Below are 26,888 nucleotides of genomic sequence, written 5' to 3' on the forward strand. Positions count from 1 at the left end.
ATGCACTAAATAAAATGGTAGTGAAATACTTCTGTGTTTCTCCGCTAAGAATAGCTTCCAAAAACAGGCCATCTGACTTTAAAGCCAATCTGCACTGGTAGAAGTATAGTTACAGTAAGTGTCAATTGGAGATGATGTCATTTTGAGTTCAAGAATAAAATAAAGGAAAATGACCAAGAACTAGAAGGACATCCAATCTGGCTGCATCAGACCAAACACAGCAAGCACCTGTATCATTGCTCCAGGAAGATCATTTGTCCAATGGAGACCCAAGCAGCTAATGACCAGATCAACAAAACTTCCCATGTGAAACAAAAGAATCAAAAAAGGATGCTATTCCTTAATCCACCAGTAGCTTAATCCCACCATTCATTAAGGAAAGCATCAGATAGTTATACGTACTTTTCTTTCACTGGCAAATATTCTTCATCACCAATAATGTATGATGTTTCAATATTATCATTAGGCATTTGCTGCTCAGCATCTTTACACAATTTTACCATATCACATGATGTATCCATCATTAGTAATTTCTCAATGCCGCCTGAAAAGCAACAGTTTTGCCCGTAATCATGCTCTAGCTTCATAAAACAATATAAGCATGTTCATCAAGTGGTTCGTGAGGGTCAAATTATTACTCAATCCAGGATGAGCCAACGTTGGTTTGAGCATCATCTTTGGTTGAAGGGCTAATTTCATCTAAAAATTATTAATCATTAATGATATCCTACTTGTCTAATGGAGACATTATGTAGTAATGTTATTTTTCTTTTTTGAAAAAATGCAATATAACTTTGTATGAAGTTAAAGACAAAGAGAGGATGCCTAAAAAGGTTACGAGGCTAAGTGAGGCTAATGGCTTCCAAGAAAAGATCTATTCAAGCATCAATAGGGTATGGATTTGCTTCTTTACAAAACAATGAACAATTAGTTGCGAGCACATTGACTAATCCATCGGGTACCTGCTACCTCCACTAGTACCTGAGTAACTCTGCCTACCAAAACTTAGATAGATAGGATGAAATCACCTAACGCTTCGGCTAGGATTTGAACCTTCATCTACCAAGACCTTCACACTTCATTGACCACTAGGCCACACCCTTGATGCAAAAATTGTTAGATTCTTTATAATGACTTTCAAGCCGTTGATATGCATATCTACTCCTTTCTCTCTCTCTCTCTTTATTTCTAGTTTTTAATAACAAAGTGTTGGACCAACTTGCGTGCACCTCGTCTATTTCTTCCTATACGTGTATCCTCTTACTAATACAAGTACCGGATAATTCTATCCACCACGATGTAGAAGATAAGAAAATTTACCTAATCTTTTGCCTCGGCTGGGATTTGAACCCATCGTCTCAAGAAAACCAGGCCTAAAAGTTCTGTGCAATCCAAATGAATAGAAAACTAGGTCACAAAGCTCGAGCAGATTGCAACAACGGGTGATTTATGTCTTCCACTATAAAGTTTCACATGAAAATGAAACACAAGTTACCATGACTGATCTCTCTTTACTGAAGACTCCCATTGTTTGAGTTACGACAACATACTTGTGAAATTCTTGCAACATTAATTTATAGCATCAGCGTAGGTGTCCTCAAGAATTTCAGAGTGTATTTGCACCAGTTAGCTCGAGGAAAACATGATAAACAAATTATAAATCAACACAGAGCACTAGAAGCTTATCGATTCTCTGGATGTAGACCAAAGCAAAAAAAGAAGTCTTTTTTGGGGCCATAGCAGTCTAGAAAGTTTTCTAGCAATCATCATCAGCTTCAGGTGATTTATTTTTGTTCACAAAGCACGTTTATACTCCGCATTGCCCAGGTGAAGTGCAACTCCAGTTTTTTTTGTGAGAGACCTCTGTTAATCATTTTCCCAAGAAACTTTTTCAGTCCCTCAACCATAAACCTCTACTCAACATATGAAAATACTAAAGAAAGCAACAGAACTTTTCTTAAGTAACTTTTCTGCGAATGGCAAGTCTCCTTTGCTTGGTTTTTTCCCTCCTGAGACCAACATCAATGAATCAACTACGACTCAATTCCACAATAAAGTTAGAGATAGCGATATGAATCCTTTGTAAATATTCTATTTTGTTCGGGCCCAAATCATTCCATGCTTATAAATAATATGCTTTCTCAGGAACATAGGACATTATCTAAAACTAGAGGTCCTCTAAAGCTCAAATTTATTCCTATATTTTCACATTAGTCTCTAACCAAATCGAAAAGACTTTTGAAAAAGACTAATCCTAATGTTAGTGAAACATAATGGCTAAACCTTAATCCAAACTAATTAGTATCACCTATATGGATTCTTTGTTTCCTTATATTTTGTACTTAGCTAAGTTCGCACAGGTACCAAGAAATTGTAGTTCTTTTGCAACAACTACCTCCATGTAATTTTATGTTTATCTCGAGCACCTTCAATCATCATAAAGTTGCATTATGAAATGATTGTGGATGTCTATGAAGATCATGGTTTAAATCATCTTTGTTGATCTTCCCTCATTTCGTGTGTAGTACTTGCGTCCTCTCTCGGAAGTGTCCATATTCATCCACTCCATGATTGCACATCCATGTTAGCATAGGCACTTCTGCAACACCCATGTCGTGGATATGTTAGGCCTCTCGGTTCCGTATCACATTAAAGGTCTCACCAACAACAACACATTAAAGGTCTCACCACAGTTCAATAAATGTTACCTTTCACTGTGTCAGGTATCTTCCTATCGTATAGCGATCCCATAGTACTCCTCTATTTCAGCTTTCCTATTTTCATGCTCTTTACTACATCATCTATCATTCTCTAGTAAATTAAGCCTAGATAGTTGAACCATTAAATTATGGCACCAAAATTCCATCTAATTATGCTTCACTTTCATATTTCTTAAAGAAAAACAATTTATTAGTTAGGGCAACCCTATAAAATCAAGTATACAACACCGAGGAGAAGTTAAAAGTCCAAAGAAGTAACTTCTTCAAGCTAGTATAATTTTCATAACTTCCATCGCATAAGACATGTTTAACTACTCCTACACTACAAGAACAACAATAACATATCCAGTATGATTCCACAAGTGGAGTCTGGAGAGAGTAGAGTGTACGCAGACGTTACTCTTACCTTGTGTAAGCTAGAGAGGTTATATGTAATAGACCTTCGGCTCAAGAAAAGCACTTTCAAAACAAATTAAAGAAAAACATTAGCAATAAAATTGGAGAACAAGGAGAAGATCAGTAGTAAGATAACCAAAGCAATAAAAAAAACAGTAGTAATAGTAGGATTGTAGTAAGACAACCAAAATAAAGGAAACAACAGTAGTAATAAAATTGGGGAATAAGTTAGCACTAACACTAATAACACTGATAAGGAGCAGAGGGAGCATATAAGGTGCTCCAAACTACAACCACGCTCTCTAACCTAGAAGAGAGAAATCGCTCGATTATCCACTAACCTTCTACCCTAATCCTTGACCTCCATGCTCCCCTATTTTGGGTCATGTCCTCGTTGAGCTGAAGATGTGTCGCGCCATGTATAATCACCTCTCACCGATTCTTCTTCAGTCTACCTCTACCTCTCCTTAGAACTATTACCGCCGCCAACCTCTCGCACCTCCTCACAAGGACATCTGTGCTACTCTTCTTCATATGCCCAAACCATCTCAGTCTCGCTTCCGTCTAACTGATTAAAATTACATTATTTTCCTTCACAATTTTGTTACCAAAACGAAAGCTTGATCTTTTCATAAAATATGTTAAATATGAAAATTTTGAATTGAGAAGTCAAAACTAAGTAGTATTAGGAAACAATACTTAAATATGTGCCTCAAGAAACTTTTTTCTCACCACGTCCGCGCAATAACCGTCTGATAGCTTCCAGAGAACCCCCATACACAATGTCGTTGGAAATGTTCTCTTACAATCCTACAAACACAAAAAGATGTAAAGCTACACTATCAAAGCACAATTAATGCTTTTAGGCAGTTGATTAATGTATATCAACAAGAAACTCTTAGAATCTTTATTTTTCTTTTCTGTGGGAACAGATCCATGGAATCCCACTATTAGGGGTCATTCAGCTGGGAGCATAAGGAAATACAATCCTAGCATAAATTTCGTGTCCAACACTTTGTTTGCCATATTTACCTACGCATACTAATGAAATCTCTGCATATCTAATACATCATTTAGTTTTCAGCATAACACCACTAATGCAGCTTTTGATTTTTGGCATTGAACTGTGCATTACTAATATTGGCATAACTTCTTGGTAAATCTATGTATTATATACGAAATAAAATGTGAAGTAATACATGCATTGGCAATAAGCCAATATCTAGAGGGAAAAAAATACCCTTAAAGTAGGTAATCACTGCATAACAATTTGATGTATTATTTTTTGATTATAACAATTTGATGTATTATTCTACACTTAATCACTCATAACAATTCCTACCTTATTATTTACAGCATCAATCCCTATAATATTATCAGCATAACAATAAATGCATTATAATCCGCAAATAACTAGTCCATGAATCAAATGACACTCAGAGCACCTTTGACTTGTCCAGGATCCTAGAGGATGTGCAAGCCAACTAGCCCAAGCCTAAGCCATTTGAGTCCCCCGTAGACAGATGATTTGGACTCTAGACAACTCATTAGGAAGTATTTCACCTACCTCTTCATCTTCTCATACCAACAACTGATTGTAGTTGTGTCTTCTACAATAATTATAGTGACTTGACGTACATTAGAGCATAGGCTGTCGAAATTTACTTATGTAATTAGGTATCACTCACCAAATTAAAAAAAAAAAAGCAATGAGGCATCATTCTGATATAACACCTCAACCATAATATGATAGGCTCATCTAATCTTTATCTAAAGAACGACACGACTGAAGTCACCCATAAATTATAGATCTTAAACTATGCTCATAATGTCCTCCCACTCATCTCTCTTTTGGTATGAGATTACTTTCGTCCCTAATGGTTGTCACTATTTATTTTTTTGTCAGTGTCAACTAAGGCTGTCAAATTTGGCCCAAGCCCAAATGACCTGCCCAACACGTTCAAGGTTGGGCTGGTTATTGACCCGCCCATTTATTGAATTCAACCCATCTTGACCCAACTCATCTCAATCCATTTAAAATTGGACTGATTTTTAACCCAAATTGATCCATGAGTAACTTTGCCAAAATATCTTAGAAATAATTCTTTTTGTTTGATATGTTATATATGACCATAAAAAGAGAAAAAAGTCTTATTTAATAATAATACAATTCATAAGAAAATAACACATATTAAGTCAGTGTTTAGAAAAGCGCGCGCTTTGTCGCTTTAAGCGCGAAGCGGCGTGACGCGACACCGTGTCACTTCTAGCTCCCTGAGGCTACTCGATCTTCGGAAGCGCACGCTTCACTGGAAAAAGCGATGAAGCGGTCGGTTTTGTGCAAAAAGCGCAGGGGGGCTTTTTAAAAAAAAACTTTGGGTCTGTTATTCTATTAGACAAAACAGAACTATTAGACAAAACAGACCCTAAATCGACAAAAAACCCCAATTCCCTTCGACAAACAGCTTCTTCGACAAAAACAGAGGTCTCAAAACAAAACCTAGGGTTCCATCTTCTTCAGTCGCTGGACCAGTTGGCCTCGAAGGCTCGAACACTTCTCCTTTCTCGCTCGCGGCTCGACCCAAGTAATTTCTTCTCCTTTCTTCTTCAGTTCTTCTCATTTTTTTCTTTTTTCTTTCTTCTTCTTCTTCTTCTTCTTTTCCAGTCCAGAATAGAGTAAGTATCCTTTTTTTTCTTTTTTTTTCCTTCTCATTTTAGTGTATATTTCAGCATATAAAATTAATCATTATATGTATTTTATTTTATTATTATATTTCAGCATATAAATTAATTATATATGTGTTATTATTATATTTCAGCATATAAAATTAATTATATATATGTTATATTTTCAGTTTATTTGATTAATTTTTTTCTCCCTCTATTTCAATTTATGTGAACCTGTTTAACTGGGCACAAAGTTTAAGAAAAAATGAATTGTGGTCCTAAACAAGTCAAAAAGGGGCCCAGAGTATTTGTGTGGTTATAAAATCTTCTCATTAAGGGTATAATTGTTAGTTTAAGCTAACTTATTTCCAAATTTAGAAAGGGGACATTCTTTTTGGAACGGACCGAAAAGGAAATAGGTTCACATAAACTGGAACAGATGGAGTATGTATTTCTATTTTATTTTAGAAAATTCATATATATATATATATATATATATATATATATATATATATATATATATATATATATATATATGTTATATTCTAGTTTNTTCAGTTTATTTGATTATGTATTTTCTTATATCTTAATAGGGATTTCAAAATTTCTCAAAATTCGAAAGAGAAAGACCCGGCTTGGCGATATAGCGATAGAGTTAATGAGAAGAATACAAATGTTGTATGCAAATTTTGTAACAAGACGACATCGAGTTGAATTTAACGCTTTAAATACCATTTATTGGTGGCGATAGAAATGTCACAAGTTGTCCGAAATGCCAACCAGAGGTGAGGGAAGAAATAAAGAATTTTGTTGAGAACAAGAAGGAGCAAAAAAATCAAATGAGTTATCAACCAATGGTGACCAATCTTGATGATGATGATATTGAAGAATTGTCACTTCCAACAAAACGGGGAAGAGATGCAATCTCTTCAAGCCATGGATCAACGACTAAAGGTCCTGTAGATTGCTATTTCCCAAAGAAGCCGAAAGCAAAGAGCGGTAGAAAAGATGTACAAAAAATTGCTAAAGACATTTTGAGGGATCGTACAGGTAGAGCTTTTGCACGATGGGTTTATGATGCTGGGCTCCCCTTCAATTGTGTCAACTATGACACTTTTGGAGACTTTATTGAGGCCGTTGGTCAATACGGACCTGGAATAAAGCCTCTCACTTATCATGAAATAAGAGGTCCTTATCTAAATAAGGAAGTGGAGGAGACTAATAAAATTGTTGAGGAGCATAAAGTTGTGTGGAACAAGTATGGATGCTCCATTATGATGGATAAGTGGACGGCAAGAACTGGCAAAATAATTATTCATGTGTTGGTGAATTCTCCCAGGGGAAGTTTGTTTCTTGAGTCCATTGATGCTAGCGACTCATCCACTGACCACATCAAAATGTTCACCTTGTTTTAGAACACCATCGAAAAGATTGACCCAAGCAAAGTTGTTCAAGTGGTCACTGATAATGCAAGTGAAAATGTGAAAGCGGGTGGCATGATTGAAGGAGCGTACAAGAATGTCTATTGGACTCCATGTGCGGCTCATTGTATCAACTTGATGTTCGGGGACATTTTCAAGGAAAAACCCTTCTCTACAGTTTTTGGCCAGGGCGTTAGGGTACATTCTTATATTTCTCAGCGGCCCTTGTTATTGAATACGATAAGAAGATTCACCATGCAAAAAAATTTGGTAAAATCGGGCAAGACAAGGTTCGCAACTGCTTTCTTGACTTTGCATAGTATCCACTTGCAAAAAGGCAATTTGAGAAAGTTGGTCACTTCAAAGGAATGGAGCAAGAGTAAATTTGCAAAGGAAAGTGCGAGGAAAGAGGTTGCACACATTATTCTTCCTTAATCTTTTTGGAATAATGTCCTTCATGCTCTTAAAATTGGTGGCCCTTTAGTTAAAGTACTCCGTTTGGTGGATAGGGAGCAAAAATCACCAATGGGCTACCTCTATGAAGCTATGGATAGGGACAAGGAGGCTATTCAAGCATCATCCACTGATGAGCAGAAATGCGCAAAGGTCTTTCAGATCACTGATGCAAGATAGAATGAGCAACTTCATAGACCTTTGCATGCAGCTGGACTTATTCTGAACCCGTCACTCTTTTATGATCAACATGAGAATAGTTCATTGGCTAAAGACGTGTGGATAGGATTCCATCAGGTTGTTATCAAGTTGATCCCTGATGAAGACTTGCAAGAAAAGATAGTAGATCAGCTTGCTACTTACAAGGTAGCTGAAGGACTTTTTAAGCTCCGACTTGCAATTAAACAAAGAAAGACGAAGTCGCCAGGTGACCAAGTATTTCTATATTTTATAGCTCTAACTTCAATTTATTTTTTATACTTATTAACTCTTCAATATTTTTTTTGACTTCTATAGTTGAGTGGTGGGACCAATATGGTGTAGAGACTCCGGAGTTACAGACTTTCGCCATTAAAGTTCTAAGTTTAACTTGTAGCTCATCCGGATGTGAAAGGAACTAGAGTGTTTTTGAACACGTGAGAAATAAAAAAGAATTATTTCGTGTTTTGAGATAAAGTAAATTATATCTCAATTGTCCAAACTCCTACTAATTAGTTGACACGTCTTGTTTGCAGATTCATACAAAGAAGTGGAATCGACTAACCTTGAAGCGCCTCCATAATCTAGTGTTCATAAAATACAATAGAGCATTGAGGCGTCTCTACAACCACCACGATATAATTGATCCAGTTCTTTTGGACAATATTGATGAGGCTAATGAGTGCTAACCAGAGTCCTCGAAAATTGTGAAGATGAAGAAGTATTTGAAAGCGACTCCGATTTCACTTGGGGTGATGTTGCGGTTGGTAGTGGAGTTGGGGAGAATCCTTATGGTTTAGGGAGATATACTCCAAGTTCAAGCTCTATTAGGAAGGGAAAAAGTGTGGCTACTACAAGTCGATCCCTATCCCTAATTGATGAAGATAAAAGTGATCATGAAGAGAAGGGGGAAGAAGAAAATGACAAGCAATATGAAGATAATAGAGGAATTCAAGATTTTGACAATCTTGAAGAAGAAGAAGAAGAAGAGTAGAAGAATAAGATGTTGATTCTAGTAATTTAGTAGCTTTGATTTTGCTTGTCCTATGGCTTGAGGATGATTTGGTGTTATTTATAATTTTACATTATGTTTTTTAAGAATTGCGCTTCACTTTAATAAAGCGTGCGCTTCGCTTTTGAAGCGAAGCGAGCCCTTGTCGCTTTTTGCACTTCGCGCTCTCAAAAACACTGTATTAAGTAAGGCTTTATAAGAGTTGGGCGGGTTGGGTTATGACCCAAATTTTAGCTCATCTTGAACCATCACATCTTAGATAAAGTAACTTTTGGGCACCCGCCAATTATTGAAGGCCTGCTCCCACACTACTGCTGCTGCTGTCCGAAACTTGGATCTGTACAAAATAGCATAGAGTGTAGCATCAGCACAACCGACCCCATGTGCTGGTAAGTGCCTAGACTAACCCCGGCGAAGTATTGACGAGGCTAGACCGTACTACCACATAAACCTGTGCAGTTATATATATACATATACAGTGGAATTGAAATACAGAGACAAGTAATCAGTATGGGAAGGGAGAAACATGCTAGGGGGAAATAACAATTTCAAGTAAAAGTCGTCCAGCAACGAAAGAATTAACACAATTCAGACATTAATAAAGAGACAGAAAGCAACAAGTACACGGCATCACCCTTCGTGCTTTTACTCTCATCCTCACCAAGCAATGATATAATAAAATGTGCACGGCATCACCCTTCGTGCTTATACTCTCTTTCCTCACATATAATCAATAGAATCGGCACGGAATGGTACATCGTGCGGCACGGCATCACCCTTCGTGCTTTACTCTCTTTCCTCACCATAGCAAACAATGCACGCCATCACCCTTCGTGCTTTAACACTCTTCCTCACCCAAACAACAATCACAAACAAGGGGGCAAGGGAATGAACAAAATAATAAAAGAAATCCCGGCAAGGGAACACAATTAAACAATTAAATCCCGGCAAGGGTACAACATCAATAATCTCAACGTCCCGGCAAGGAAAAATAATCAATAAACAACAATATCCCGGCAAGGGAACAATTTGAATACTCTTTCTCTTCCTTTCACTTTTATTTCATATCTCACTTTACCACTTGAGCCAATTCTCCAAAGGGTTCAACCATTTCATAGATATTCACAATTGAAATATAACTTGGGCCATTGCTCCTCGTTGTTCATAGGTCACAATTTCCTTTCACAAGCTTTTCACAACAAATAGGAATCCTCACTAAGGCAAGGGAAATACAACGAAATCAAGATATTCACAATTTAAAGACCCACGGTCATGCTAGACACCAACGTATAGATACTCGTCACCATGCCTATACGTCGTACTCAACAAGAAGCAATTAGCAAATAAGACTCAACTCCAAGTCCCTCAAGCTAGGGTTAAGCCAAACACTTACCTCGACGCTTTGAACACAACTCAAGCCTCAACTATAGCTTTACCCCTCGATTCCGCTACCAATTCGCTCGAATCTAGTCACAAGTTACTTAATTACATCAATAAATGCTAAATGAATCAATTGAATGCATAAAAATGAATTTCCCAAAGTTTTGCCCAAAAATTTCAAAATCGCCCCCGGGGCCGCGTGGTCAAAACCCGAGGTTCGAACCAAAACCCGATTACCCGTTCCCCCACGAACCCAAATATATGATTTGCTTTGAAATCGGACCTCAAATTGAGGTCCAAATCCCCAATTTTAGAAAAAACTAGGTTCTACCCAAAACCCCCAATTTCACCCATGGAAATCCTTGATTTCAAGTTGAAAACATGTTAAATGATGCTAATAATTGAAAGAAACGAGTTAAAATTAACTTACAAATGATTTGGAAGAAGGTTGGTTCTTGAAAAATCTTCCAAAGGAGTTGTGTTTTGAAAATGGGGTGAAAAATGTCTTAAAATCGACTAAGTATGAAAAATGCAGGTTGCAGATGTGGGAAATGCGAACTTGCGAACCCCGACATGTTATGGGAATTGCGAAGTTTGGTTCGCATTTGCGAACACTGAACAAAAATGAGGGCATCGCATTTGCGAATATGATGTCGCGTTTGCGAAATACCAGGCTCCGCATTTGCGAGCCAAAATGTCGCATTTGCGACTGGCTCAACATCGCATTTGGGAACCAGATGGTCGCATTTGCGACCCAATGCAGGATTCCCCTTCTTCGCATTTGCGATGACAGGCTCGCATTTGCGAGACCTGCTTCGCAAATGCGAAAATCGCAGAACTGATGATACCAGATTTTCTCAAAGGTTAAAAATGCATCTGTGGCTTATCCAAAACTAACCCGAGCCCTCGGGGCTCCAAACCAAACATACACACAACCTCAAAAATATCCTACGGACTTATTCGTGCGATCAAATCGCTAATATAACATCATATACATCGATTAAGCCTCAAAATCCATGATTTTTTCTAAGTTTCACAAAACATCAAATTTTCCATTTTAAGTCCGAAACACGTCAAACGACGTCCGTTTTCAAGCAAACTTTTACAGGAAGTGCTTAAACGATATATAAGACCTGTACCAGGCGCCGGAACCAAAATACGGGCCCGATACCATCACCTTCTAATCAAATTTTATTTCCAATTTCCTTAATTATTTTCAGAAAACAATTTTACTCAAAAATTCATTTCTCAGGCTTGGGACCTGGGAATTCGATTCCGAGCATACGCCCAAGTCCCATATTTTCCTACGGACCCTCTGGGACCGTCAAATCACGGGTCCGGATCCGTTTACCCAAAATGTTGACCGAAGTTAAATTTATTCATTTTAATATTAAAATTTAGCATTTTTCTCATAGAATTCATATTTAAGCTTTCCGGCAATGCGCCCGGACTGCGCACGCAAATCGAGGCAACCCTAAATGAGGTTTTCAAGGCCTCGGAAGTACAAAAATGGGTAAGGAAACAGGTGATGACCCTTTGGGTCGTCACATTCTCCACCTCTAAAACAACCGTTCGTCCTCGATGGACAAAAGAAAGAAGTACCTGAGTCGGGAAAAGGATGAGGATAACGCCTCCGCATATCGGACTCGGACTCCCAGGTCGATGCCTCAGGAGGCTGACCTCTCCACTAAACACGAACAGAAGGAAAACTCTTGGATCTCAACTGACGAACCTGCCGGTCTAGAATAACTACCAGCTCCTCCTCATAAGACAAGTCCTTGTCCAACTGAACAGTGCTGAAATCTAACACGTAGGCTGGATCGCCGTGATACCTCCGAAGCATGGACACATGAAATACTGGATGCACGACTGATAAGCTCGGCGGCAAAGCAAGTCTATAAGCCACCTCTCCCACTCGATCAAGAATCTCAAACGGACCAATGAACCTAGGGCTAAGCTTGCCCTTCTTCCCAAACCTCATTACGCCCTTCATAGGCGACACTCGGAGCAATACCCGCTCACCAACCATAAATGCCACATCTCGTACCTTGCGGTCTGCATAACTCTTTTGCCTAGACTGAGCTGAACGAAGCCTATCCTGAATGATCTTGACCTTGTCCAAGGCCTCCTGAACCAGATCCGTACCCAATAACCGCCTCTCCCGGCTCATCCATCCAACCGGAGACCGACACCGCCTACCATATAAAGCCTCATAAGGAGCCATCTGGATGCTCGACTGGTAGCTGTTGTTGTAGGCAAACTCCGCTAAAGGCAAGAACTGATCCCACAAACCTCCAAAGTCAATAACACAAGCTCGGAGCATATCCTCCAAAATCTGAATAGTCCGCTCTGACTGACCGTCCGTCTGGGGATGAAATGCTGTGCTCAACTCGACCCGTATGCCCAACTCTCGCCGAACTGCTCTCCAGAAGCGCGAGGTAAACTGCGTACCACGGTCCGAAATGATAGATATGGGCACACCATGAAGGCGAACAATCTCCCGAATGCAGATCTCAGCCAACCTCTCAGAAGAATAGGAGACTGCCACAGGAATGAAATGTGCTGACTTGGTCAGCCTATCAACAACGACCCAAACTACGTCGAACTTCTTCCGAGTCAGCGGAAGTCCAGTAACAAAGTCCATAGTAATCCGCTCCCACTTCCACTCGGGAAGCTCAATCCTCTGAAATACACCACCAGGCCTCTGATGCTCGTACTTAACCTGCCGACAATTCAAACAACGAGCCACATATGCTACGATATCCTTCTTCATTCTACGCCACCAATAATGTTGCCGCAAATCCTGATACATCTTCGCGGCGCCTGGATGAATAGAGTACCGGGAGCTATGGGCCTCCTCCAAAATCAACTCTCGGAGCCCATCCACATTAGGCACACATACTCGACCCTGCAATCTCAAAACTCCATCATCATCTAAGGTAACATGCTTGGCACCTCCGCGCTGCACCGTGTCTCTAAGGACACACAAATGGGGATCATCATACTGCCGATCACGGATACGCTCCAATAATGAAGAACGAGCGACCGTGCAAGCTAACACACGACTGGTCTTAGAAACATCAAGTCTCACGAACTGATTGGCTAACGCCTGAACATCCAAAGCAAGTGGCCTCTCACCGACCGGAATATAAGCAAGACTGCCCATACTGGCTGACTTCCTACTCAATGCATCGGCCACCACATTGGCCTTCCCCGGATGATATAGAATGGTGATATCATAATCCTTCAACAACTCCAACCACCTCCTCTGCCTCAAATTCAATTCCTTTTGCTTGAACAAGTACTGAAGACTCTTGTGATCCGTGAACACGTCACATGCCACACCATACAGATAATGCCTCCAAATCTTCAATGCGTGAACTATGGCTGCCAACTCCAAATCATGAACCGGATAGTTCTTCTCATGAATCTTCAACTGCCTCGAAGCATAGGCAATGACCTTGCCATCCTGCATCAACACTGCTCCAAGCCCAACACGGGAAGCATCACAATAGACTGTATAAGGCCCTGAACCTATGGGCAAAACCAATACCGGTGCCGTAGTCAGAGCTGTCTTGAGCTTCTGAAAGCTCGCCTCACACTCATCCGACCATCTGAACTGGGCACCCTTCTAGGTCAATCTGGTCATCGGGGCTGCAATGGATGAAAACCCCTCCACGAACCGTGGATAGTAGCCTGCCAACCCCAAGAAACTCCGGATCTCTGTAGATGATGCTGGTCTAGGCCAGTTCTTGACTGCCTCTATCTTCTTTGGGTCCACCTGAATACCCTCTGCTGATACAACATGACCCAGAAATGCAACTAAACCCAACCAGAATTCACACTTGGAGAACTTTGCATATAACTAACTATCCCTCAGAGTCTGAAGAACCACTCTAAGGTGCTGCTCGTGTTCCTCCTGGCTGCGGGAATATATCAATATATCATAAATGAAAACTATCACGAATGAGTCCAAATAAGGCCTGAACACTTGGTTCATCAAGTCCATGAAAGCTGCTGGGGCATTTGTCAACCCGAATGACATAACCAAGAACTCATAATGCCCGTACCGAGTGCAGAAAGCTGTTTTAGGGACATCGGATGCCCTAATCCTCAACTGGTGGTAGCCAGATCTCAAGTCAATCTTGGAAAATACCCTGACACCCTGAAGCTGGTCGAACATATCATCAATCCTCAGCGATGGATACTTATTCTTGATCGTTACCTTGTTCAATTGCCGGTAATCAATACACATTCTCATTGACCCATCCTTCTTCTTGACAAATAACACCGGCGCACCCCAAGGTGAGACACTCGGTCTAATAAAACCCTTCTCAAGCAAATCCTGCAACTGTTCCTTTAGCTCCTTCAACTCTGGCAGCACCATACGATACGGCGGGATAGAAATGGCTGAGTGCCCGGAACCAGATCAATGCAGAAATCAATATCCCTGGCGGGTGGCATACCCGGCAAGTCTGAAGAGAAAATATCAGGAAACTCACGAACTACGGGCACAGAATCAATTGAAGGAACCTCAGCACTAGAATCACGAACATAGGCTAAATAAGCCAAACACGGCTTCTCGACCATACGCCGAGCTTTCACGTACGATATAACACTGCGGGTAGAATGACCTGGAGTCCCTCTCCACTCTAAACGAGGCATACCCGGTAAAGCTAAGGTCACAGTCTTGGCATGACAGTCCAAGATAGCGTGATAGGGTGATAACCGTCCATCCCCAATATAATATCAAAGTCAACCATGTCTAAAAGCAACAAATCTACGCGAGTCTCCAGACCCCCAATCGCCACAACACAAGAACGATGGACTCGAGCAACTACAATAGAGTCACCCACCAGTGTAGACACATAAACAGGAATACCCAATGCATCACTAGGCATGACCAAATACGGGGCGAAATAGGATGACACATACGAATACGTAGACCCCAGATCAAACAACACTGAAGCATCTCTATCACAAACCAGAACCGTACTTGTAATAACCGCATCTGAAGCCTCTGCCTCGGACCTGGCCTAAAGAGCATAACATCGGGGCTGGGCCCCACCACTCTAATCTACCTCTCTGAGACGGCCTGCTGCTGGCTGGCCTCCACCTCTGGTGGTCTGAGCTCCACCTCTATGACCTCTACCTCCACCTCTGGCACCTCTACCCCCACCTCTAGCTGGCTGGGCGGGCTGTGGAACACCTGGTGCCTGAACCATGGCACGAGAACCCTGGTGCTGAGAACTGCTCGGTGCTCGAGGGAAAAATTTGGCAATATGACCCGTGTCACCACAAGTGTAACAAGTCCTCAGCTGCTGAGTCTGCTGGCCCTGTTGACCTGAATGACCACCACGGAAACTCTAAAGTGGCGGCGTACTGATAGGAGCTGGCGGTGCACTGAATGGCTGCTGATCAGAATAGTGCGCGTGAGAACCACGGCCACCTGAGGCATCGTGAGAAACCTGGAGGGCTGGCTGGAAAGGCCTAGAAGGCTGACCCCTATTATACGAATCTCTCCCTCCAGATGAGGCACCACTGAATCGGCCTGACTGACGGGGCCTCTTGTCTGCCCTATGACCACCCCCTGTGACAATACCATCTCAATCCTCCGGGCCACATTGGCCGCCTCCTGAAAGGATATCTCGCTCCCCGCCTCTCTAGCCATCTGGAGACGAATAGGCTGAATGAGTCCATCAATAAACCATCTCACTCTCTCCCTCTCAGTGGGAAGTATAACAATAGCATGGCGGGCTAACTCAATAAACCTGGTCTCGTACTGGGTGACTATCATGGATCCCTGATGGAGATGCTCGAACTGCCTCCGATAGGCCTCTCGCTGTGTAATAGGGAGAAATTTCTCCAGGAATATATGGGTGAACTGCTCCTAGGTCAAGGCTGGAGATCCTGCTGGTCTAGATAAACAATAATCCCTCCACCAAGTCTTGGCGGATCCAGACAAGCGAAATGTAGCGAAGTCGACCCCATTGGTCTCCACAATACCCATGTTCCGAAGAACCTCGTGGCAGCTATCCAAATAATCCTGAAGATCCTCGGTAGATGCACCGCTGAAAGTAGAAGTGAAGAGCTTGGTGAACCTGTCCAGTCTCCACAAAGCATCGGCAGACATAGCTGCTCCATCACCGGACTGGGCTACCACACCCGGCTGAGCTGCTCCAACTGGCTGAACTGCTAGAGTCTGAATCGGGGGAACTCCCTGCTCCGGAGTACGAGTAGCAGGAGTCTGGGCCCCTCCTCTAGCCTGAGAGACGGCTGGTGCTACAGGAAGCAAACCTGCTCGAGTGACACTCTCCATAAGACCCACCAATCGGACCAGAGCGTCCTGAAGAACTGGGGTAGCAATAAACCCCTCTAGGACCTGAGCTGGGCCCACCGGAACTGCTGGGGCTGGGGCCGGAACCTTCTCATCGAAGTCAACCTGAGGCTTCGCCACTGGTGCTGCAGCTCGGGGCAGAGCTCTGCCCCTACCTCAGCCTCTAGCACGGCCTCGCCCTCGCCCTCTGCCCCTAGTGGGAACTGCGGACTGCTGGTCAGAAGATGAGGAAGCGCATGTTCTCGCCATCTACAAAATAACATAGTAGAAATTCAATTAGCGTTGAGGAACCAAACCGCACGACAAGAAATAACAAATGTGAAACTTTTCCTAACTCGGTAGCCCATGGGGGACAAATACAGACGTCTCCGTACCGATCCCTCAGACTCTACTAAGCTTGTCCGTGAGTTGTGAGACCTATGTAACCTAGGGCTCTGATACCAACTTGTCACGACCAGGATTTCCCACCCTCGGGAGTCGTGATGGCGCCTACTAATGAGAGCTAGGCAAGCCAAATTTAATTACTTTTTTTCATTAATAACATAATACCTTTTTAACAATTATCAGCAATATTATAAAAGCAGCGAAATAAAATAATAAGCGGAAGTCTTAAATTATAGAAAACTGAATAGAAATGCGGAAAATTCAACATAAGCCTCTACCCAAGACTGGTGTCACAATACTCATGAACTACTAAGAATACTAAATACAATCGTCTGAAAGAGAACATAAACTGTTTGTCTCGAATACAATGAGATAACATACTAAAAGAAAGGATAGAGGAGACGTCGGGCCTGCGAACGCCTGCAGGGCTACCTCAATGTCTCGTTGGACTGAAGGCCTGCTCCCACACTACTGCTGCTGCTATCCGAAACCTGGATCTGTGCAAAATAGCACAGAGTGTAGCATCAGCACAACCGACCCCATGTGCTGGTAAGTGCTTAGCCTAACCCCGACGAAGTAATGACAAGGCTAGACCGGACTACCACATAAACCTGTGCAGTTATGTATATACATATACAATGGAATTGAAATACAAAGACAAGTAATCAGTATGGGAAGAAGGAAACATGCTAGGGGGAAATAACAATTTCAAGTAAAAGTCGTCTAGCAACGAAGGAATTAACACAATTCAGACATTAATAAAGAGACAGAAAGCAACAAGTGCACGGCATCACCCTTCGTGCTTTTACTCTCATCCTCACCAAGCAATGATATAATAAAATGTGCACGGCATCACCCTTCGTGCTTATACTCTCTTTCCTCACATATAATCAATAGAATCGGCACGGAATGGTACATCGTGCGGCACGACATCACCCTTCGTGCTTTACTCTCTTTCCTCACCATAGCAAACAATGCACGGCATCACCCTTCGTGCTTTACACTCTTTCCTCACAATAAACAAACAATGCACACCATCACCCTTCGTGCTTTAACACTCTTCCTCACCCAAACAACAATCACAAACAAGGGGGCAAGGGAATGAATAAAATAATAAAAGAAATCCCGGCAAGGGAACACAATTAAACAATTAAATCCCAGCAAGGGTACAACATCAATAATCTCAACGTCCCGGCAAGGGAAAATAATCAATAAACAACAATATCCCAGCAAGGGAACAATTTGAATACTCTTTCTCTTCCTTTCACTTTTATTTCATATCTCACTTTACCACTTGAGCCAATTCTCCAAAGGGTTCAACCATTTCATAGATATTCACAATTGAAATATAACTTGGGTCATTGCTCCTCGTTGTTCATAGGTCACAATTTCCTTTCACAAGCTTTTCACAACAAATAGGAATCATCACTAAGGCAAGGGAAATACAACGAAATCAAGATATTCACAATTTAAAGACCCACGGTCATGCTAGACACCAACGTATAGATACTCGTCACTATGCCTATACGTAGTACTCAACAAGAAGCAATTAGCAAATAAGACTCAACTCCAAGTCCCTCAAGCTAGGGTTAAGCCAAACACTTACCTCGACGTTTGAAAAGGCACAACTCAAGCCTCAACTATAGCTTTACCCCTCGATTCCGCTACCAATTCGCTCGAATCTAGTCACAAGTTACTTAATTACATCAATAAATGCTAAATGAATCAATTTGAATGCATAAAAATGAATTTCCCAAAGTTTTGCCCAAAAATTTCAAAATCGCCCCCGGGGCCGCGTGGTCAAAACCCGAGGTTCGAACCGAAACTCGGTTACCCGTTCCCCCACGAACCCAAATATATGATTTGTTTTGAAATCGGACCTCAAATTGAGGTCCAAATCCCCAATTTTAGAAAAACCTAGGTTCTACCCAAAACCCCCAATTTCACCCATGGAAATCCTTGATTTCAAGTTTAAAACATGTTAAATGACTCTAATGATTGAAAGAAATGAGTTAAAATTAACTTACAAATAATTTGGAAGAAGGTTGGTTCTTGAAAAATCGCCCAAAGGAGTTGTGTTTTGAAAATGGGGTGAAAAATGTCTTAAAATCGACGAAGTATGAAAAATGCAGGTTGCAGATGTGGGAAATGCGAACTGGGGTTCGCAATATGGGAATTGCGAAGTTTGGTTCGCATTTGCGAACACTGAACAAAAATGAGGGCATCGCATTTGCGAATATGATGTCGCATTTGCGAAATACCAGGCTCCGCATTTGCGAGCCAAAATGTCGCATTTGCGACTGGCTCAACATCGCATTTGCGAACCAGATGGTCGCATTTGCGACCCAATGCAGGATTCCCCTTCTTCGCATTTGCGATGACAGGCTCGCATTTGCGAGACCTACTTCACAAATGCGAAAATTGCAGAACTGATGATACCAGATTTTTCTCAAAGGTTAAAAATGCATCCGTGGCCTATCCAATACTCACCCGAGCCCTCGGGGCTCCAAACCAAACATACACACAACCTCAAAAACATCCTACGGACTTATTCATGCGATCAAATCGCTAATATAACATCATATACATCGAATTAAGCCTCGAAATCCATGATTTCTTCCAAGTTTCACAAAACATCAAATTTTCTATTTTAAGTCCGAAACACGTCAAACGATGTCCGTTTTCAACCAAACTTTACAGGAAGTGCTTAAACCATATAGAAGACCTGTACTGGGTACCGGAACCAAAATACGGGCGCGATACCATCACCTTCTAATCAAATTTCATTTCTAATTTCCTTAATTATTTTCAGAAAACAATTTTACTCAAAAATTCATTTCTCGGGCTTGGGACCTCGGAATGCGATAAGAGGATTCACCATGCAAAAAATTTTGTGAAACCGGGCAAGACAAGGTTCGCAACTGCTTTCTTGACTTTGCATAGTATCCACTTGCAAAAAGGCAATTTGAGAAAGTTGGTCACTTCAGAGGAATGGAGCAAGAGTAAATTTGCAAAGGAAAGTGCGGGGAAAGACGTTGCACACATTATTCTTCCTTATTCTTTTTGGAATAATGTCCTTCATGCTCTTAAAATTGGTGGCCCTTTGGTTAAAGTACTCCGTTTGGTGGATAGGGAGCAAAAACCACCAATGGGCTACCTCTATGAAGCTATGGATAGGGACAAGGAGGCTATTCAAGCATCATCCACTGATGAGCAGAAATATGCAAAGGTCTTTCAGATCACTGATGCAAGATAGAATGAGCAACTTCATAGACCTTTGCATGCAGCTGGACTAATTCTGAACCCGTCACTCTTTTATGATCAACATGAGAATAGTTCATTGGCTAAAGACGTGTGGATAGGATTCCATCAGGTTGTTATTAAGTTGATCCCAGATGAAGACTTTCAAGAAAAGATAGTAGATCAGCTTGCTACTTACAAGGCAGCTGAAGGACTTTTTAAGCTCCGACTTGCAATTAAACAAAGAAAGACGAAGTCGCCAGGTGACCAAGTATTTCTATATTTTATAGCTCTAACTTCAATTTATTTTTTATACTTATTAACTCTTGAACATTTTTTTGACTTCTATAGTTGAGTGGTGGGACCAATATGGTGTAGAGACTCCGGAGTTACAGACTTTTGCCATTAAAATTCTAAGTTTAACTTGTAGCTCATCCGGATGTGAAAGGAACTGGAGTGTTTTTGAACACGTGAGAAATAAAAAAGAATTAATTCGTGTTTTGAGATAAAGTAAATTATATCTCAATTGTCCAAACTCCTACTAATTAGTTGACACATCTTGTTTGCAGAATCATACAAAGAAGAGGAATCGACTAACCTTGAAGCGCCTCCATATTCTAGTGTTCACAAAATACAATAGAGCATTGAGGCGTCGCTACAACCACCGCAATATAATTGATCCAGTTCTTTTGGACAATATTGATGAGGCTAATGAGTGCTAACCAGAGTCCCCGAAAATTGTGAAGGTGAAGAAGTATTTGAAGGCGACTCCTATTTCACTTGGGGTGATGTTGCGGTTGGTAGTGGAGTTGGGGAGAATCCTTATGGTTTAGGGAGATATACTCCAAGTTCAAGCTCTATTAGGAAGGGAAAAAGTGTGGCTACTACAAGTCGATCCCTATCCCTAATTGATGAAGATAAAAGTGATCATGAAGAGAAGGGGGAAGAAGAAGATGACAAGCAATATGAAGATAATAGAGGAATTCAAGATTTATACAATCTTGAAGAAGAAGAAGAAGAGTAGAAGAATAAGATGTTGATTCTAGTAATTTAGTAACTTTGATTTTGCTTGTCCTATGGTTTGAGGATGATTTGGTGTTATTTATAATTTTACATTATGTTTTTTAAGAATTGCGCTTCACTTTAGTAAAGCGTGCGCTTCGCTTTTGAAGCGAGGCGAGCCCTTGCCGGTTTTTGCGCTTCGCGCTCTCAAAAACACTGCATTAAGTAAAGCTTGATAAGAGTTGGGCGGGTTGGGTTATGACCCAAATTTTAGCTCATCTTGAACCATCACATCTTAGCTCAAGTAACTTTTGGGCACCTGCCAATTATTGACTCAACCCATTTTGACCCGCCCATAATCGACCCAACCCGCCCATTTGAGACTATCAACCTTTCAACATGGATGGAAGGAGAAATTATATCCAAAGTAGGAATGAATCAGAACAGAAAATGCAAACATTAACTGTCACGACCTGGATTTTCCACCCTCGGGAGCCGTGATGACGCCTACTAATAAGAGCTAGGCAAGCCAAATTTAATTACTTTTTTTCATTAATAACATAATCCCTTTTTAACAATTATCGGCAATATTATAAAAGCAACAAAATAAAATAATAAGCGAAAGTCTTAAATTATAGAAAACTGAATAGAAATGCGGAAAATTCAACATAAGCCTCTACCCAAGACTGGTGTCACAATACTCACAACCTACTAAGAATACTAAATACAATCGTCTGAAAGAGAACATAAACTGTTTGTCTCGAATACAATGAGATAACAGACTAAAATAAAGGATAGAGGAGATGTCGGGCCTGCGGACGCCTGCAGGGCTACCTCGATGTCTCGCTGGACTGAAGGCCTGCTCCCACACTACTGCTGCTGCTATCCGAAACCTGTATCTGTGCAAAATAGCACAGAGTGTAGCATCAGCACAACCGACCCCATGTGCTGGTAAGTGCCTAGCCTAACCCCGGCGAAGTAGTGACGAGGCTAGACCGGACTACCACATAAACCTGTGCAGTTATATATATATATATATACAGCGGAATCGAAATACAGAGACAAGTAATCAGTATGGGAAGGTGGAAACATGCTAGGGGGAAATAACAATTTCAAGTAAAACTCGTCCAGCAACGAAGGAATTAACACAATTTGGACTTTAATAAAGGGACAGAAAGCAACAAGTGCACGGCATCACCCTTCGTGCTTTTACTCTCATCCTCACCAAGTAATGATATAATAAAATGTGCACGGCATCACCCTTCGTGCTTTTACTCTCTTTCCTCACATATAATCAATAGAATCGGCACGGAATGGTACATCGTGCGGCACGACATCACCCTTCGTGCTTTACTCTCTTTCCTCACCATAGCAAACAATGCACGGCATCATCCTTCGTGCTTTACACTCTTTCCTCACAATAAACAAACAATGCACGACATCACCCTTCATGCTTTAACACTCTTCCTCACCCAAACAACAATCACAAACAAGGGGGCAAGGGAATGAACAAAATAATAAAAGAAATCCCGGCAAGGGAACACAATTAAAATATTAAATCCCGGCAAGGGTACAACATTAATAATCTCAACGTCCCGGAAAGGGAAAATAATCAATAAACAACAATATCCCGGCAAGGGAACAATTTGAATACTCTTTCTCTTCCTTTCACTTTTATTTCATATCTCACTTTACCACTTGAGCCAATGCTCCAAAGGGTTCAACCATTTCATAGATATTCACAATTGAAATATAACTTGGCCATTGCTCCTCGTTGTTCATAGGTCACAATTTCCTTTTACAAGCTTTTCACAACAAATAGGAATCATCACTAAGGCAAGGGAAATACAACAAAATCAAGATAATCACAATTTAAAGACCCACGGTCATGCTAGACACCAACGTATAGATACTCGTCACCATGCCTATATGTCGTACTCAACAAGAAGTAATTAGCAAATAAGATCAACTCCTAGTCCCTCAAGCTAGGGTTAAACCAAACACTTACCTCGACGCTTTGAACTCAACTCAAGCCTTAACTATAGCTTTACCCCTCGATTCCGCCACCAATTCGCTCGAATCTAGTCACAAGTTACTTAATTACATCAATAAACGCTAAATGAATCAATTTGAATGCATAAAAATGAATTTCCCAAAAAATTCCCAAATATCCAAAAATTGCCCCCAGGCCTGCGTGGTCAAAACCCGAGGTTCGAACCAAAACCCGGTTACCCATTCCCCCACGAACCCAAATATATGATTTGTTTTGAAATCGGACCTCAAATTGAGGTCCAAATCCCCAATTTTAGAAAAATCTAGGTTCTACCCAAAACCCCCAATTTCACCCATGGAAATCCTTGATTTCAAGTTGAAAACATGTTAAATGATGCTAATGATTGAAAGAAACGAATAAAAATTAACTTACAAATGATTTGGAAGAAGGCTGGTTCTTGAAAATTCACCCAAAGGAGTTGTGTTTTGAAAATAGGGTGAAAAATGTCTTAAAATCGACTAAGTATGAAAATGCAGGTTGCAAATGTGGGAAATGCGAACTGGGGTTCGCAATTGCGAACCCCGACTTGTTATGAGAATTGCGAAGTTTGGTTCGCATTTGCGAACACTGAACAAAAATGAGGGCATCGCATTTGCAACAATGATGTCGCATTTGCGAAATACCAGGCTCCGCATTTGCGAGCCAAAATGTCGCATTTGCGACTGGCTCAACATCGCATTTGGGAACCAGATGGTCGCATTTGCGACCCAATGCAGGATTCCCCTTCTTCGCATTTGCGATGACAGGCTCGCATTTGCGAGACCTGCTTCGCAAATGTGAAAATTGCAGAACTGATGATACCAGATTTTTCTTAAAGGTTAAAAATGCATCCGTGGCCTATCCAAAACTCACCCGAGCCCTCGGGGCTACAAACCAAACATACACACAACCTCAAAAATATCCTACGGACTTATTCGTGCGATCAAATCGCTAATATAACATCATATACATCGAATTAAGCCTCAAAATCCATGATTTCTTCCAAGTTTCACAAAACATCAAATTTTCCATTTTAAGTCCGAAACACGTCAAACGACGTCCGTTTTCAACCAAACTTTACAGGAAGTGCTTAAACCATATATAAGACCTGTACCGGGCGCCGGATCAAAATACGGGCCCGATACCATCACCTTCTAATCAAATTTCATTTCCAATTTCCTTAATTATTTTCAGAAAACAATTTTACTCAAAAATTCATTTCTCGGGCTTGGGACCTCGGAATTCGATTCCGGGCATACGCCCAAGTCCCATATTTTCCTAGGGACCCTCCAGGACCGTCAAATCATGGGTCCGGGTCTGTTTACCCAAAATGTTGACCGAAGTCAAATTTATTCATTTAAATATCAAAATTTAGCATTTTTCTCATAGAATTCATATTTAAGCTTTCCGGCTACGCGCCCGGACTGCACACGCAAATCGAGGCAACCCTAAATGAGGTTTTCAAGGCCTCAAAAGTACAAAAATGGGTAAGAAAACAGGTGATGACCTTTTGGATCGTCACATTAACATTTTGCAGTATGGTTGAAACATAAATACACATAAACCAAATACTTCACAGAAAAGTAAATATAGTTGCTGAGGAAAAAGAAATACTAAGGAAAAGAAAGTTTAAACTAAATACCTCTAACCGATCCAGTAGATTCTCAGCCACAGTATCAACAAGAGAATCCTTGGGCTTCATCAACCACGCAGCTCTATCACGCTGCCAACCATGAAACTCAAATGAAAAATGCACAGTATAAACGGAAAAGTAAAAATGATATTTTTCTTAAAGAAATAATTCTTCTACACAAATAAATTTGTTTATGGTTGAATCGAGGTAAATGAAATTACTTGCACGCGCTTAATATGGCGATCAAATATTTTGAGTTTGGAGCTCTGAAAGCCATCTCCGGCGTCAGTACAGTAGGATCTTAGGCCTTTCCAACAAAGAGCTATGCTTCTTCTCATTGTGAATTAGGTTTAGCAACAGAAAGTCGGGTTATTTATGGGCTAACCGAAACTCCAGTCTCTTCCCGAGTGTACCTTGCACCTTTTATACCTGTTATTTTAACACATAGTCGTGTGTTTTTAAACTTTACCCTGATAGGAAATTTCACACAAATCATGCCCATAAATACCCAAAATGTCCCTACCTCCAAATCCTTATTGCGGCTGTAGTTATCCGGCGAGCAGTTCCGATTATCGCTGGAAGCTACGTAAATCTAACGTTATCAAGGCGTCGACACCGGTGGTCGACGGGGCTCTTTTCAGTGCCGGCTATAGTTATCCGGTGAGCAGTTCCAATGCTCGCCTGCTTTAGGCAATTTTGGGGGCCATTTTTACTAGGAGTAGTAGGTTTGTAAATTAAATTTATCAAAAATTTGAGTATTTTAAAATAAAATTTAAGAAAATAACAAAAAAGGAATAGATTGGAATATATTATTTTAATTTTCTATTTGGTGATAAGTATACGAGAGCACTAGGCAACGAGAATCTAAAAGATATTGCATTTACCTCGAAAGTTTCTTAAAAGCTAAAAGTCACGCGATATTGATGTTTTATACTTATTTTATGAATTAAAAGTGTAAGTTAAATAACAAGAGTAGAAGATAATATGTTGATCAATATACTTAATCAAATAAAAAGACTTGATTTTTCTTTTTTCAAATATCAATATCGCTTATAGAATATGTGAATAATTTGTTTCTGCAAAATAAAGTATTTCTAACCCGAAATTGAAAAATCTTACTTAAGACCAATAATGTGTGTGTGTGTGTGTGTGTATATATATATATATTAGAATTATTATAAAAGTTATTAATAACTTTGCATCTTAATAAGTTAGGAAAGTCGGCTTCAAATAAAACTATATACAAGATTTAAGAAAAAAGTATTTATGACCTCTTTATGCCCCCAACTTTGTCGACCCTAGCCCTTTCAAGTGAAGGAGGTAGGGACCGTTAATGCGGATGATCTTAGTGAAGATTTTGCTCAACAAAGTGATACGACATCAATTTGTACTAGTAACTTAACTTAATTTGTGTTTGGTAGAAGTTGAGTATCTTTTAAATTTCGCCGTAGAAAAGATATTAGAAAGAACTCTAAATTTGATTATTTTTTAGTAATTAGATTACTGAAAGTAGTAAGCTTATTCTTCCTATCTATTTGTTGGAAATGACGTGCTTGTTACGTGTTTGATTGTCAAGACTTAAGGTTGTCGGCTAAAGAATTAAGGGAAATGAAATGAATAAGGAAAGTAGGGTTAGAGATAAAAGAATAAGAGGGGTAACGTGGCAGCATCAGGAGCATCCATAGTCACTTAAGATATGTGGCTCACACTATAAATTCTAATAAGATCTAAGAGTGGAGATTAAGTGGAGGATATTCTAAAAGACTATTAGTAAGGAAAGGCTCAACAGAATAAGTTATGCCAATTATCAGATTTAACTACTCTTCTCTCTCTATACTCTCTCTCTATGATTCTTTTTCTTCTTCCTCTTCTCACCTAAATTCTTCTTCATCTTCTACAGAACTCCATTGTAGTTTGTAATAGTGTAGCCATGGCAATTACAATGTATTGTACTTAGATACATTTGAGCTAATAAATCGCATTTGACTTCTGCTAATTATCTNAACTCTACAT

General features: G+C 40.5%; 1 pseudogene; it reads right to left on the reverse strand.

Annotated features, from left to right (window-relative positions):
• Positions 393-25,586, reverse strand: LOC109227821 (annotated as a pseudogene).

The sequence above is a fragment of the Nicotiana attenuata genome, chromosome 6 (genome assembly GCF_001879085.1).
Source record: "Nicotiana attenuata strain UT chromosome 6, NIATTr2, whole genome shotgun sequence".
In the NCBI taxonomy this organism is placed as follows: Eukaryota; Viridiplantae; Streptophyta; class Magnoliopsida; order Solanales; family Solanaceae; genus Nicotiana; species Nicotiana attenuata.